The following is a 16478-nucleotide window of genomic DNA, read 5'->3' as shown; positions in this document are numbered from 1 at the left end:
ATGGAGATGTAGCTCAGTGGTTAAGTGCCCCTGGGTTCAATCCCTAGTACCAAAAAAAAGGGGAAAAAAAGAAGAAGAAGAAGAAGAAAAAGAAGAAGGAGGAGGAGGAGGAAGAAAGGAAGGAAGGAAGGAAGGAAGGAAGGAAGGAAGGAAGAAAAAGATCAGAGTGGCCCAGTGACATGTCTGCTGTTACTTAGGGACAGAAGTGGGTTTCAGATAGGACTGGTTTCAAAGCCCATGCCCCTTCCATTACCTAGTAGTCTGGCAGAGGAAAAAGCAATCATTTCCAGCATTTTCCAATAACATTTTGATCAGTACAGGTGGAACTTTTAAGCAAATCAGCTAATGGAAGATTCAGCTATCCATCCAAAACAACCGAGGTATTTGCTAAACAAAAGGATTGATCATAGAGCCTCATCTTGAACAAAATCTTCTCATTTTTTAGACTTAGTTTCTCACATAAAGACCATTTCAGCCCTTTGTGTGTTTGAGAATCGCTTCGTACTGTCTGCTCTGACCCAGCCTCCTTCATAGCTGGGCTCCTTCCTCCTGGGGAGAGAGTGTCGGTTTAGAATGGAAATTCAGCAAACAAAAGCCTAGGCTAAGAACACCGAGCGTCTTCCCTGGAGCTAACCCAGTCCTAAGCACCGAAGCCTGTCCCTTTGTCCCTTGGGCCCCTCAGAGGAACCAGAACATGCAGAGGCCACCTGAGCAATCCCGGACATGCAGAACAAGAGTCAAAATGCCAGTTTCCTTTCTTAAGACATTGCCTGGGCAACTAACCGGGCGTGTGCGTGTGCACACATGTGTATCCAATTATTTACAGGAGCTGATGCAAATGTTCCACTTAAGGAAAAAAAAAAAAAAAAAAAAAGACCTTTGAATTTGATGGGAAAATCCTCCAAAGATGAGTACTGCTGACATATCTAAAAGCCGCCCCTCTCTCCCGGGAGTCAGCGCTTGTCTTTTGTTTTTGCCAAAAGGAAAGAGGCTGTGTGGGCTCCCTCGCCCTCTTCACGTGCTCAGGTTCCATCCACCCGGCAGCTCACATGTTGTTTTGGCAGCTCACATGCATTCTTCCTGCTTCCACCCCTTACAGGAACCGTTCAGTCAAGTGGAACCGCCTGTCACACGGCCAGCAGCCGGGGGCGGGTGCTGTGATTGTGTGCGGTTAGGCTGCGCTCTGGGTCTGTTCCGGGATGTCAGATCAGGCTGATTAGGGAAAGCCCAATAATGTTACTCGAATGCGCTGTGCAGCCCGGGGTCACACTCTTATTAGTGTTATGAACATCAACACGAGAAAACAAATAATGATAATATCCACAGGGTCTCCAGGAAGTTATACTCTCAAGAGGTCAAGATGTCCCACACCGGATGCTGTTTCTTTTTGCACCAGGGATTGAACCCTGGGGTGCTTAACCACAGAGCCACATCCCCAGCCCTTTTAATTTTGTATTTAGAGACAAGTTCTCGCTGAGTTGCTTAGGCCCTCGCTAAGTTACTGAGGCTGGCTTTGAACTTGCAATCCTCCTGCCTCAGCCTCCCCAGCTGCTGGGATCACAGGCATGTGCCACCGCACCTGGCCATTTGATGCTTTTTAGTGACTGGGGTGGAACGACTTAATATCTTTGCCACCATGATTCATATCCAACCTCTGTGTAATTACTAAGAATTTTACTATTAGATAAGCTTCTGATGTGTTTTTATAAATAAGTCTGAATTCAAATCACATGTACCTCCTCCACACACTGAATAACTTTGAAAGATCCATGAGAAGCAACCCTTTAAACACAGTGGCTGTGATATAATAAAAGGCTGACAGTCCAGAACATTCTAGGAAACTGACATTATTCTTATTGCAGCAAAGGCTGCTGCTCTTTGAGACTCCAATTCTGAGTCGGAAGGCCACCTTGACTTTTGATCCTTCTCTCACAGAGGTCTGTAAATGTAATTATGTCCAAACGCAGTGAAACCCTCTAAATTATGGGGTCAGTATGATGTACAGGATCCAGAAAAACAGGGATATAAGTCAAACTATCCCTCCAGTTTTACATGCAGGCCATTGATGACCTTTTGGGATAAGGGGATACATTGTGCACACGTTCTGGGATCCGTTGTTCCAGACATGTTGTGGTTCCTACACGTGCAAGATTGTAGTTCAGTGCATATTATGGAATAGTTCCATGCTGCACGTGCCCTCAAACCCCAAGAGTGAAAAGGAGAACAAGACATGAAGTCGCTAGCGGCCACCCATCTGAAAGGGTCCCCAATGTCCTGTCCCACCCTGAAGTCGTGTCCCTGTCCAGTCTGGCTGGTTTCTATCAGGAGACACGTGCATGAAAGACACAATGAGGTCTATCTTTAAGGAACTTTCTAGTTCAGGAAGAGAGACTGTGTCTGTGTGCAGAAGCAGGAGATCAGCACAGGGTCAGACAGGGTCAAGAGCTGGGGCGTGGGCGACACAGGCCAGAGCAGGTTTGGGATTTTCAACGTGAGTACATGGCTGGCCCGGGTCACTGAGGGACTTCTGGGGAAGAAGGGACCTCACGAACTGGCCTTTGAAGGAAGTGCAGCACTGAACTCACACCAAGGGGAGAGAAATGGGCATCTGAGGCCGGAGAACAGATGGGCTGCAGCCAGGCACGGGGCGAGAATGGAAACTCTCCTCCTCCCATCCTTCCTCTGCAGTTTTTCTTTTTTCTGTTGCATCACACGTCAGAGTTCATCCTTCAACTGCAGCTAATAAGCTGCAAATTTATAGAATAGCCACCCGCACTTCACGCCATCTGTTCAGGGTATGCTTTGTGCCTTCTATCATCTTTGGGGAGAGGAAAGGGAATCGTACTTAATGAGGAAAAATGAAAACATTAAAGAGAAATGTGTTCCTTCTCAGTCCTGAAGAATGAGTTGGTGCACAGTGAGGTACACCGGCCTGGTGTGGAGAGATGGGGAGCTGAGGGGGTGTCAGAGCCATGCGTGGTAATGGGGGCCTCCAGGCAAGGGGGAGGCCAGAGCCCACAGGGTGAGGGGCACCCGCACACGGGGAGCTCAATGTGTATGTCAGAGCCGGAGTGTGGTGACGAGGGCGTCTCTGGGGGATGTGTCGGTCTGTTTCCCATAGCTGTAACGAAATGCCGGAGGCTGGGAAATTTGTAAAGAACAGAGGTTTACTTAGCTCAGGGTTCTGGAGGTTCAAGAGCATGGCACTGGTTTCTGCTCAGCTCTGATGAGGCCCGTCTGGCTACAGCTCAGCATGGCAGATGGCATCATGGGGGAAGTGTGTGCACGGAGAGGCCACATGACAAGACAGGAAGCCGAGTGGGGAGGGACCGTCTTGCTCTGTATAGAACCACTCCCTCTCGAGGGAACTACTGGGTTCCACAATAAGTGCATTTGTTCCTTGGGAGAGCACAACACAACCTGCCCCCAGGACCCAGTCACCTTCCACTAGACCCCACCTCGAAACTGTTCCACCACCTCAGGGTCACCACGTTGACCGAGCTTCCGACTCAAAACCTCTGGGGGTGTCGTACTTACACCACATCCAAACCAAAGCAAGGGGCAGGCAGATGGGGCACATCAGAGCAGCACATCAGAGCCCTGCAGCAGGAAAAGCATCGGCAGGGAGACGGACAGTGTGGAGGGAGGGGAGCACCCAAATAAACCAGTGAGTCTCTCACTGTCAGAAGAGGGGGTTGCAACGTGGAGAGGGAAGGGACCAAAGCGAAGCCTGTGATGTAGAACTGAAAGCAGAAGCGTTCGCAGGATCGAGGTTTTGTTTGGGTGCCGCAGATTGAACACAGGGGTGTTTAACCACAGAGCCACAGTAACCAGCCTTTTTATATTTTATTTAGAGACAGGGTCTCACTAGGTTGCTTAGGCCTCGATTTTGCTGAGGCTGGCTTTGAACTCGCGATCCTCCTGCCTCAGCCTCCTGAGCTGCTGGGATTACAGGCATGCACCCCGCATGAATCAAGGTTTTTGAGTAGAAAGATAGATGACGGATGGGTAAATAGAAATGTAAATATGAATTCATACATATATATAAAACATATATATACACACACACACACACACACACACACACACACACACTATGGCAGACAGATTTCCTCTCTGCTGGCCTGGGATTGTTCATTTTGGCAGGCCTGGGTCTACCTTCGCTTGGTAAAGTGATCCTGTAAGAAATTCCTCCTAAGGAGATGCCCCCAGCGTCCCACACCTCCTGGGACTCTTGCCCTTGACTGTGGACAGAGCCTGTGACTAGCTGTAACCAACAGAACACAGCAACGGTAACAGGGTGTCGTTTCTGTGGTTCCGAGGCAACATCCCTTTGCTGCTTTGACAAAGTCGACTGCTATGTCCTGCGCTGTCCTGGGGACAGGCCCGTGTGGCAGGGAACCGAGGGCAGCCTTCAGCCAACAGCCAGTAAGAACCTGAGGCCCTCAGTTCCACAAACCCACAGAGATCTGAATCCTGCCATCCTGGGAGCTTGGAGGAGGGCCCTCCCGGCTGAACCCTGAGGCCAGGCCACGGCCCCAGCTGGCGCTTTGTGAGACACTGACGCAAGGACCTCCACCGAACCATGCCCAGCTCCAGACCCTCAAGCCCCCTTAGGAAAACGTAAGAGGATAAACGTGCCCCGTTTCAGGCTATTACATCTGGGAGAGTCTGCGACACAGCAGCTGAGCGCTGGCACTCGGGGTATGTGCACTCCTGGGCTCTCCCTGGGTACACCGGAGAGCAGCCATCACATCCAGATCCGGCCTTCCAGTGCCATCTCTCCAGAAGGGAACCACGGTTCTTTGGAAAGATGTCAGATTCCAGGGCTACGATCTGGAAAGTACCAGATAAACATGGAGCCCTTGGCTGTGCCCGTGAGGAAGGGCTCACAGAACCTCAGGGACATGTCAGAAGGACAGGGAAGCCAGCCAGAAGGGCTCCCACTGGCCCGCCAGGGACGAATTGAGCAGCAAAATAAAGGATGAGAGTAAAAGATCATAAGTCTATTGAATAAGAAAAGCAAAAAACAAGGCCATAGAGTTACAAATAAATAAAGGGAAAAACTAAAAGTTTGACGACGAATTGGTTATTTAGACCATTTCAAAATGCCTCACCACAAAGTGTGTGTTAATTGCAAAGAGGAAAAGAGGAACTCTGTAGTTACTGTGGACTGGCAGACAGCACCTTGATTAAGCGATCACAGTTAACATGATCAGGAATGGGACGCATGAAACGCTGTGACACCTGACAGGAGGCCCCGAGAGCACAGAGGCATTCCTGTGACTCAAGACGCATAACCTGAATCTACTCAAGGACAATCAGCCAGTGGGGCAGGTGGCGCAGGATGCAGGGAATCCCAGAAACTAGGGAGGCCGAAGCAGGAGGATGGCAAGTTTGAGGCTCAGCCTCAGCAGTTTAGCAAGGTCCTCAGCAATGTGGTGAGACCCTCTCTCAACTTTGAAAATAAAAAGGTTTGGAGATGAAGCCCCGTGGTCAGGTACCCTGGGGTTCAACCCCCAGTACTCGATATATAGCAGACAAGACCCAATGAAGGGGCACTCTAAAAAATAACTGGCTTAAATTTTTAAAGCGTCAGGGTTATGAAAGTCAAAGAGAGCCTTGGGGATCGTTCCAGGGCCACAGATGCAGGACGATTAGCTCAGGGCATGATGTGGAACTGGATCCCTCGGCTGTAAAGGTTGTTGGGAAAATTGGCGAAATTGAAGAGTGTGTGAAGACTGGAGGGTAGACACGCGCCAGGGGCTGCAGGGATTCCACAAAGGCTAACACCTTCCATGTCGTGTCAGCAACTTCCTCTCACGTGACTCAGTTAAAAAAGCCTTTCGACTATATTTCCAACTTTTCTGTACCTCTGTGATTGTTTTAAATTTTTTAAAAAGTGAGAATAAATTTAAAAGAAGAAATGCTGATCTAGCGATTCTCACAGTGTGCTCCCAAGACCAGCAGCAACACTGCCTCCCATGAACCTGAAGGAGAAGCAAATTCTTGCACTCCCCCCAAGCCCCCAGTCATCCTCCAGGTGATTCTGATGCAACTTAAAGTTTGAGACCACTATTCTGGTCCATTTGTGTTTTTTTTTTTTTTTTTCTTTGCGGTGCTGGGGATCGAACTCAGGGCCTAGGGCTTGCCAGGCAAGCATTCTACCAGCTGAGCTCTCTCCCCAGCCCTGGTTCACTGGTTGAAAAGCCATTTCTTAGCCCAGTGTGACTCCACAATTGAACATAAAGGTTGGTCTTTTAAATTCTCATCCCTAATACATTATGAAGTTGACGACGTTAATAAGTTAAAAAAAAAAAAAAAGTAGAATAAGAAATCTGTAGAATTGTTTTGAAAAAAGGAGGTGTGGCCTGGGTCTGGTGGTGCATGCTTGCTCCGGAGGCTGAGGCAGGAGGATGGCAAGTTGGAGGCCAGCCTCAGCAACCTAGCAAGACTGCATTTCAAGTTAATAAATAAATAAATAAATAAATAAAGAATGTAGCTCGTGGTAAAACTCTCCCCGGTTCAATCCCCAGTATAGTACCAAAGGAAAAAAAAAGAAAGAAAATTCATAACCCATTCAACAAACATCTATTGATTGCCTACTGTATTCCACCAGTGAGAAAAGCATTGAAAATTATATTGTAGTAGATTTGCATACCACTCTTTGGTAGCTATGACAAAAACCTTCACGGCCTGTGTAATTGTTTAAATTCTTTACTTTTTCCTTTTTTGCAGTGCTGGATCCAACCAGGGCTCCATTCATGCTGGGCAAATGCTACACCCCAAGTTCTATCATCTGTTTTTAAAATTAAGGGCATTATTAAGATATAGTTCATATTCACATAATTTATTCACTTAATATGAACAAACCATCACCGCAATATATTTTAGAATATTTCACCACCCAAAAGAGAAATCTTGAGCCAGCCACAGTGGTGCACACCTGTAATCCTAGCTACCTGGAAGGCTGAGGCAGGAGGATAGCAAGTTTGAGGCCAGCCTGAGCAACTTAGTGAGGCCCTGTCTCAAAATAAAAAATGAAAAGGAATGGGAATGTGGCTCAGTGGTAAAGTGCTCCTGGATTCAATCCCAAGTACAGACATTTAAAATTAAAAAAGAGAAAAGAAATCTCATCCACTACCAGTCCCCTCCCCTCCCTTCCTCCTCGCTGCTTCTGGCAACCACTAACTTACTCCCGCCTGTATGGATTTGCCTACTCTGGACATATGAATAAACGGCATCCTAAAATGTGTTCTTTTGTGACTGACATTCTTCACTTGGCATAATATTTTCAGGGTTCACCTTGTTATAATGTGTATCAGACCTTCATTCCTGTATATTGCTATATAATATTCCATTGCATGGATGTACGATATTTAAATTATCCATTCATTTATTGATTGATGGGCATTTGGACCATTTTCACTTGGGGGCTATTGTGAAAAACGCTGTTATGGACTTGCACGTGCAAGGTCGTGTGGATGTTTTTCATTTCTCTGGGGTAGATTCCTAGAAGGAGAATTGCTGGTCAGGAGGCAATCTTCTGTTTTAACTTGACCTGACATACCGTTTTGTCAGCAACAGGGTATCAGGGTTCTGACTTCTTCACCTCCTCTCCAATAATTCTTATAAAACCATTTGTAATTTCACATTTTAATTAAACAGAAAAAATCATTTTTTGAAAACCACTGAGTGAGTTAGAAAGCTAGGAAGCAAGCATTACGAAGCCAGCTCATTTGTATCATCAGGAAATATTTAAGGAGCTACTAGATACAAGGTGCTGTAACAGGAAATGGGCTCTTCCAATGTGTGTTTCCTGTTAAGTCAGTGGGTCGCTCCTACTCAGATTTTCCTAGCAAGCCAGGAAGTATCTCAAGCACTCTAGGTTTGCTTCTATGGGTATGTGACCAAAAAATCTGGTGCTTCTATTCACCCATGGTAGGCAGAAACAAGTAAGGAGAGCTTTTGGCTCTTCAGTGACCCAGGCAAATATGACAGATTCAGGATTTTGGGGGGAGGTACCATGGATTGGACCCAGGGGTGCTTAACCACTAAACCATATCCCCAGCCCTTTTTATTTTTTTATTTTGAGACAGGATCTCTCAAAGTTGCTTAGGGCCTTCACCAAGTTGCCGAGGCTGGATTTGAACTTGCCATCTTCCTGCCTCCGCCTCCCGAACCACTGGATTACAGGCATGTGCCACCGCACCCGCTCCAGGACAGATTTAATTGGCCTGAATTTCCAGCTCTGAGTTCAGACTTCTCTTTTAGATTACCCACTGGTGACCCATTGGCCAATCCTGCCCCACGAAGAGTTCTGCTTGGCCCATATAGTATTGAAACATTTTGATTAAAGTCCCTTTATGTTCTCCAGTGTGCTATTGTGGTATACCTGATATGGTTCACTCTTTTACATTATCTGTGTGCTTCCTGAAGTATTTAGATTTGCAATTCCTGTTTGGGATGATCCCTTAGTCACATGGTAAAAGTCTCAGCGAGTATTAAATAGAATATCATTTTCACCATCTACCCTGCATCATCCAGGAGGAATGGTTATTAAGCCCATCATCTTTCGACATATCACTTAGAAAACAGATGTGGCCTGCACCTACTGCGACTTTGCAGACTAAGATAAAACACGCTACACAGACAGACGGCTTGTGATAGAGTAGAAAAGGACAGAGACCATGAAAATAAACCCAGCGGGGTCAGTACTGTGCATGGCAGCTCGGCCAAATGTGCAGACCTGGGCACCTGCTTACACGGTATTCTGAAAACCGATTTCTTTAGGAAGGATGGTCCCCGGATTAATTGCAAAGCTGTTTGCTGAATACATGTCCCCAATATGAGTTGCAAGACAGGAAACTCTGGCAGTCTTTAGTAACGCAATGTTTCTCAGAGTTCCAAGGCAAGTGTGCGCATTTCAGTGATCAGCTGTGGGATTAGGGGAGCAGTGAGAGGTAGGCCCCGTGAATCCGGGACTTTCTTGGGGCTCTGCTGGGGCCCCATCTGGAGGCTGCTGGGAATGTTGGTTGCCACTGGCTCTTTGCCCAGAGATGCCTGGGTGCCACCCCAGGAAGGACGTGGTCTGCAGCTAATGAGGAATTAACACAGGTTATCAAAGCCTCGGACTCTTTGCCCGAGATGCCACGATTGGGTAACGTGTGTGGACTCTGGAAGTCCCCGTGGGATCAGGCAAAGCCAGACTTCCTGAATCATGTCGTTTTAAAATTTATTTTTCTTTATTTATTTTTTTACTGGGTATTGATCAAGAGCACTTTATCCCTGAGCCCCCACCCCCAGCTCCTTTTACTTTATTTGTAAATAAGTTGCTGAGGCTGGCCTCAAACTTGTGATCCTCCTCCTCCTGCCTCAGCCTCTTTCATTGCTGGGATTATGGGAGTGACACCTGCCCAGAGTCCATCTCTTTGCCTGGCCTACTCTCCAGTACTGTCTTGCGTCCCTCATCCCCGTAGCTTGCACCTAAGAGACTGTCAGATGACCAGTTTGGGCTCCTTTCCTAGGAACCCTGATGGGAGGCTACAGGTCATCCTCATGGGGTCGGCCTTTGAAATGGCTATTAAAGCACAGCAGACGTGGCACGAAGCATAGAAGGTAGCAGCCCTGGCGGCGGCAGCCACAGTGGCCCTGTAAGGGTACCCTTAAAGGTGACTTCATGGCCTTTAGGCTTCTGCACAGTGGAATAACTACTTCAGTTCACACTCCAATCACAGCACTCCTTCTCCGTTGATCCAGAATGCTTATCTAACCCCTTCCTTGCCTGAAAGGTGGGCAGAGAGAGAGAGAGAAAGAGCACTTTAAAAATTTAAAATGGTGAAGACGAGCAAGGAGCCTGGATTTGCCTTATTGAGGCACCCCGGCTCTGGATCAGACGGGAAAGTACAGCTGAATAAACAGCAATGCAATTTAAAATAAAATAAAAAAAAAAGTTAGTTGTTAATGGACCTTTATTTTATTTATTTATATGTGGTCCCCAGCCCCACGCCTTGCAGTTTTGATGGAGAAATGTGGTTATTATATCACCCGGCTCCCACGACACACGACACACGACACGCAGCACACTTACTTAATCTTCTTTACAATTTTGGGCCATCTTCTTCCCTGGAAACTGAGGAGCTGGAGGTGTGTATGTGAGTCTGTGTTCGTCTTCCTAAGCCTGCCCTAAAAAATTGCTACGATCTTGGTGGTTTAAAACCATGGAGGCTGCCGGGAGCAGAGGCACACACCTGTAATCCCAGCGGCTCGGGAGGCTGAGGCAGGAGGATCGGGAGTTCAAAGCCAGCCTCAGCAATTTAGCAAGTGACCTAGTAAGACCCTATCTCAAAATAAAAAGAATAAAAGCTTATTCCATTACAGTTCTGGAGGCTAGAAGTCTGAAATCAAGGTATCAGAGGGAGACTCCCTCCAACTCACACGGAGGAATCCCATCCTGCCCCTTCCAGGGTGGGGGGCTGTTGTGTTCCTGAGCTCCTGGCTGCACCTCTGTTCCATCTTCATGGGAACTTCCCCTCTGGGTTCTTCTCTTTCTGTCTCAAATTTCCCTCTGCCCCTCTCTCATAAGGACACTTGTCACTGGATTTAGAGGCCACAGGACAATCTGTGATCATCTCATTTCAAGATCTTTAACATAATCACAATTGTAAAGATCCTATTTCCAAATAAGGTCACATCCACGGGTTCTCGGGATTGGATGTGGACAACTTTTTGGGGGGTCATTTTGGGTCTTTCATGTGTACATGTGTGCACAATCACATGAAGACCAAGAGGGATGTACATATTTGAAGAATCTGATCAGGCCGGTACTTGTACTCACATTAAACACCCAGTCTTGATTTTTTAAAAAAAATTTTTTTTAGTTGTTGATGGATCTTTATTTTATTGATTGATTTACATGTGGTGCTGGGATTCGAACCCAGTGCCTCATACATGCTAGGCAAGCACTCTACCACAAAGCCACAATCCCAGCCCCCATGGTCTTGATTCTTTAGAAGCAATCTGGAAGGTCCTTGACATCATTTTGCAAAGCATTAATTAAGTCATGAGTGTACTGAAGCTAGAGAGCTGCATGTAAGCATGCCGTTGGTAGCTGAGTAGACCAGCCAAGTGTTCCACGGCCAGGCATTGACGACTCTCATTATGCTTTCTGAATTTTATGGGGTGGCATAAGGATTCAGAAGGGCCTGGGAATCCTGAGGTGCTTTACCACTGAGTCACATCCCCAGCCCTTTTTTTTTTTTTTGAAGTGTCTCACTATGTTGCTTAGAGCCTCCATAAGCTGCTGGCTGGCTTTGAACCTGTGATCCTCCTGTCTCAGCCTCCTAAGCCTTTGGAATTACAGGCATGCGCCACTATGCACGGTGCCTGGGTCTCTTAAGAATGTCAAAGATCTATTTAATGATAGCAGGTTTTCATAGGGACAGTGGCATAAGGTACCTATGTGGGACTGCTGGTGATAGTAGCAGCCAGACCGGGAATTCTGTAGCCAGGGCCACTCCCTCTTAAATAATTGATGTCTGTTTCTAAGTTAAATATTTGTAGAATTAACCATTTGCAGCTGAAGCAGAAAAACACTAAAGAAGTCTTTGAAACCATTTTACTATTCATGCTGCTTTTAAAGATACAGATGTTCTGACATCTTTGAAATACTGTAATTCTGGAAAGTCTCACATATTGCTGAGCATATTTTTCCTTGTGTATCTTTGAAAGCACTTAAGGAAAACAAACAACAATGTCTTAAAAAATTAATTACCAGGCAGAAAATGATAGTCATGATGAAAGAAACAGTGATTTAAATAGTGAAATAAAATCGCTCTACTAAATTACTTTAAATTTATGTACTGAGATCACAAACTTGGCCTTGTCTCCTTTTTGGGGACCATTACAATAAGGAAAATTCTGTATCAATTATCTCCACGCTGTAATCTAGATTCAAAGAAACTTGAACTGAGAATTGATTCATTTCTTATAATGATGGGCTAGGTAGAGAATTGCTTTTCCTAGGAAAACTACCCATGGCACTTTTTGTCTCTATTAAAGCAATTTTCATATTCTACCCTGAAACACTGGTTGTGTAAATAATTTTCTTTCCCACAAAACTACAGACTTCTTGAGGGCAAGGATGTTAAATTCCTTAAAACAAAAACCAAAACCCAAAAAAGCTTTAGGGCTGAAGCCATGCTCATAGCTCAGTAGTAGGGTGTGTGTTTAGCATGCACTAGGCCCTAATGGGTTTAATAGCCACCCCGCCAAAAAAAAAAAATGAAAGAAAGAAAAGAAAATGTCTGTATGCTATCTAGCGTGTATTGTAATAGGCACTTGATAGATGATAAATAGAATCGAGGTCACTTTTTTGGATTAATACATAGTAGGCAGGCAATTTACAGCCCCATGTTATCTGATATTTTGTGCTATTTATCATATCATTGTTCTAAAGGACAATCGTTTTCTCCTCTTTTATTTTCTTTTTCTATGCTCTTTTATTTTTGCCTTTTATCTTCCTTTTTCCTGTCTCTCGACTGCTAACTCTACCTTTGGCTACCTGTACAATATGGTATCCCCTGAACCCACAGGCATTTCTGAGACCGGCAGGTGGCGTCTGCTGGGGTTCAGAGAATTTTGGGGTCAGGCTTCTATGATTCCACAAAAACTTGATCATTGACCCAGTAGCACCAGGGGAGGATGTGAATGTCTGCTCTCCGCTCCCTGTTGCTATTTCATTTTGAATGTTCTTGCTATGCCAGCCAGCAGGAAGTGAGAGAGAGGGGACACGGAGATCAATGCGGAAGGAAGGATGTGAGTTTTGGCAAATGAAAGAAAAGCTATAGAGAATTAGAAAAAGAAAAAATACAAAGGGAAGTCAGAAGGAGATTGAAAACGTATCTATTTGTCAAATTATTATTAGTACTGAGTGCGGTGGTGCACGCCTATAATCCCAGTGGCTGGGGAGGCTGAGGCAGGAGGATGGCAAGTTCAAAGCCAGCCGCAGCAAAAACAAGGCGCCAAGCAACTCAGTGAGACCCTACGTCTAAATAAAATACAAAATAGGATTGGGGGTGTGGCTCAGTAGTTAAGTGCCCCTGGGTTTAATCCCCTGAAATTAAAAAAAAAAAAAAAGGAAAAATTATTATTAGTATAGATTATTTTAACCCAATTTGTAAGTTTTTGTCCCAATTCTTCTAGAACAGATAAATAAAACAGGTTATTCTAAATTTAACTTTTGGTTTTTCACATGTATTTTACTGCATGAGTGCAGAACTGAAACCATTTTTATTCAGACACGAGCATGAAATAGTGCATTTGTGTTCTCCCATGTGATTCTGCAGTTTTGCCCTGAGTCCTGGTGTGTGGCAATAGCCAGCACTGACTGTGTCCTGCCCAAGGCAGCATGCACATTTGGATGTAGAGGCTTCCCTCTTCAATCATACGGCATGACACAAACGTATTACTTCATACTCACATCTGAGTAAAAATGGCTCATGTCATCTACTCCTCTTAAATGTGAGTCAAACCTAGTGACTTTCTTCTATCAGATCTCTGCAAAACTGAGGGATGTCACTTCTTTAATTAGATTACTAACCTAACCGTGAGTCAGTCCCATTACTATTGCCTTCTTGCCTTGCACACTTTGATAAAGCCAGCTGCCATAACTGAAAAAGCCCATGTGACAAAGTATTGAGAATCACTGCTGGCCAACGGCTAGCATGGAGCTGAGACTCTTAGTCCAATAACTCTGAAGGAACTGAATGCCATTAATACATAGCAGTAAGCTTGGGAGCTCAGTCAAATTTTGAGATGACAGCAGCCCCAGCTGACACCCTGCATGGCTGAGAGAGACCCTGAAGCAGGGAACTCAGTGAAGTTGAGCCAGATTCCTGCTGCATAGAGAGTGTGTGATAATATAAATGTCATTTTAAGTCACTAAGTTTGGGGGTGATTGCTATGCAGCAACAGATAGTTAATACAGACCCTACGTCCATACTATAGATCTTGGCCTACATTGCCCTGACATTTTTCAGTATCTAGAAGGATATTATCATGGACATTTACTAAAACAGGCTGACCACCATCTGAATCTCTTTCCTGGTATGAAAAAATGCTTTACTGTGGGCATCAGTGACTCTTTTCCCACTAGGATGATGAGTTATAAACTTTTTCATGCCAGACCTTGCACACAAAATAAGATGTGTTAAGATACTCTGCAATTTCATGAGATCATTTGCTGGGATCAGCTCTAGGGACTTGCAGGTTACTCCCAGCTGGTTTTAGTAAATTATATCTCTATAGCCCCACTGCTGGATAAGCTGGGAATCTATGCTTTTTGGCAGTTCCTGGTGTGGATACACAATGTAGGTGTGGTCAACTTTGAAACTTGAGTAGTGTTAAGATGAGGGGTCAGAAAGGTGAGTCCCTGGGAAAAAGGCGATATTTGGTGGTGATTTCTGAGGCCAGTGGTAGGGCCTGGGCTAGTCTATTTATGCTGCCTGCCGTCCTTTGACCTGTTCAGCCTTCTGGTCAATTCTGAAGCCCATACAAAACTTTTTCAGTAAGCTCTTTCTCTTCTTAAGAAAGTCAGACTTGGTTCCTATTGTTTGCTAGTCAGAAACCCAGCAGATGACAAATAAGTAGCAATATTATAGCAATACATGTTAAGACTAAAGATAAAGATTCAGGAAGAATGTGAATAAATTCATGGCTAATGGATTTTTATCATTTATATCTCTGTTTAATTATGAAATTTCATAATGAAAATTTATTTTTAAATTATACTCTATATTGTCTGCTATAGAAACATTTTTCATGATTTTACAACATGTTTTTTGGCAATGATTTGGGCAGTGTTATAATTATTATAGTTTTTTAAATTAATTTTTCCGTCTTCAAAACAATGTTTTTATGAGGCCATAAAATATTTGTCTCAGCCTGTGCCTGTACAAGAAGCCTGGAAGGAGTGGGTTTGAAATTGGGCCCAAGATCCACTAAGTCAAGAGCAAGGATTTTTTATAATTGGTTGACTATCTTCTGCAATCCATTGCTCAGAAGGGATGTTTTTAAAAAAATTCATATAAATACACCCTGCTCCGATAAAATGTTAGATAACTCTCTTAACACTTTTAGTCCCTTAACAGAAATGGATTTCACTATCCATAAGATAGGGGGGCAGTAGGTACTGAGGATTGAACCCAGAGGTGCTTAACCATTGAGCCACAACCCCAGGCCTCTTTTAGATTTTGTTTTGCGGCAGGGCCTTGCTAAATTGCTTAGAGCCTCACTAAGTTTCTGAGGTTGGCTTTGAACTCATGATCTTTCTACCCTAGACTCCTGAGTTGCTGGGATTACAGGCGTGGGTCCCCTTCCAAGCTAAGAAACCTCATGACTATTTCAAGAAAGTTTGAAGAGGCCTGGAGCCCATTTTTTTCTACCGCCGTCCTACATTTAAATAGACTTTGGCTTAAATTCATTGCTGTCGCTGGGTGCAGTGGCAGATGCGTGTAATCCCAGAGGCTCTGGGTGCTGAGGCAGGAGGATCACAAGTTCAAGGCCAGGCTCAGCAATTTAGGGAGGCCCTAAGCAACTCAGAACAACTCATTATCATCATACTATAAATGAAAGTTTTAGGACAATTTAAATCAATGACATCATGTGATTTAAAGTGCAGTGGCATGAAAAAAAAGCCATCAAATAACAGGTTAGAATTATCGGATATTTTTATTGAAGAACGACAGGGCGTCTACTTGTGTGGGTAATTGAGGGGGAAATTAGGCAGAATGACTCAGTTCTGGCCTGGCATTGATGACCTTCAATTAAATCACCTTTCACCTACATTCTTCAAAACATAAATAATTCGCTTTTCAATGCATTCCTTACTTGCTTGACAGATCACCATCAGAGCATCGTTGTTAACAGAATATTCAGTCTGTATCACGTAGCGTACACGTGTGAAGCCCGGTTTGCCAGCGAGGGAAAGGATAAGCTACACAAAGGGAAGTGGAGACAACAAACAGCGATGCTGTGACGGGTCACAGAGCAACACTTGGCCAGTTGTGCCAAACGAGTTGACCAAGCGCGCCACTGGGAACTGCAAAGTAGGAAGTACTATTTTTGACTCTGCTGACCTCAGTAAATATCTCCTTGTTTAAAAAATGGGCATAATTCTCTGCTGCCTAACAAAGAGGCCTGTTATGGGGATTAATGAGCCTATAAAGTGTGTTGACGTCCCTGGAAGCCCTTCCTGCGGACGGTAACCTCGCATCACACGGCGGGGCTGCTCTCTCGAGCTGCGCCGTCTACACTGGCGTTCCCAGTGGGACTCCCTCCGCCACTCCAAGTACACGTCGAGTCCTCATGGAATTAAGTGGGGGCTCTGCCTTCGGAAGCAGCTCCCACCGCCCGGAAGAAACGCCCGAGCGTGACAAGCAGCAGGTCGTGGCCGAGCAGGGAGGCGGCTCGCGGGGCAC

General features: G+C 45.2%; 1 long non-coding RNA gene across 1 annotated transcript in view; it reads right to left on the bottom strand.

The window, feature by feature from the left end:
* LOC306665640 overlaps nucleotides 1–16478 on the bottom strand; it is a 34019-nt gene that overhangs the window by 15861 nt on the left and 1680 nt on the right. The gene's annotated exons all lie outside the window — the stretch shown is intronic.

This window comes from Sciurus vulgaris (assembly GCF_902686455.1).
Source record: "Sciurus vulgaris genome assembly, chromosome: 7".
NCBI lineage: Eukaryota > Metazoa > Chordata > Mammalia > Rodentia > Sciuridae > Sciurus > Sciurus vulgaris.
Note: the sequence above shows the minus strand (reverse complement) of the source record. Positions and strands in the feature narration are given on the sequence as shown.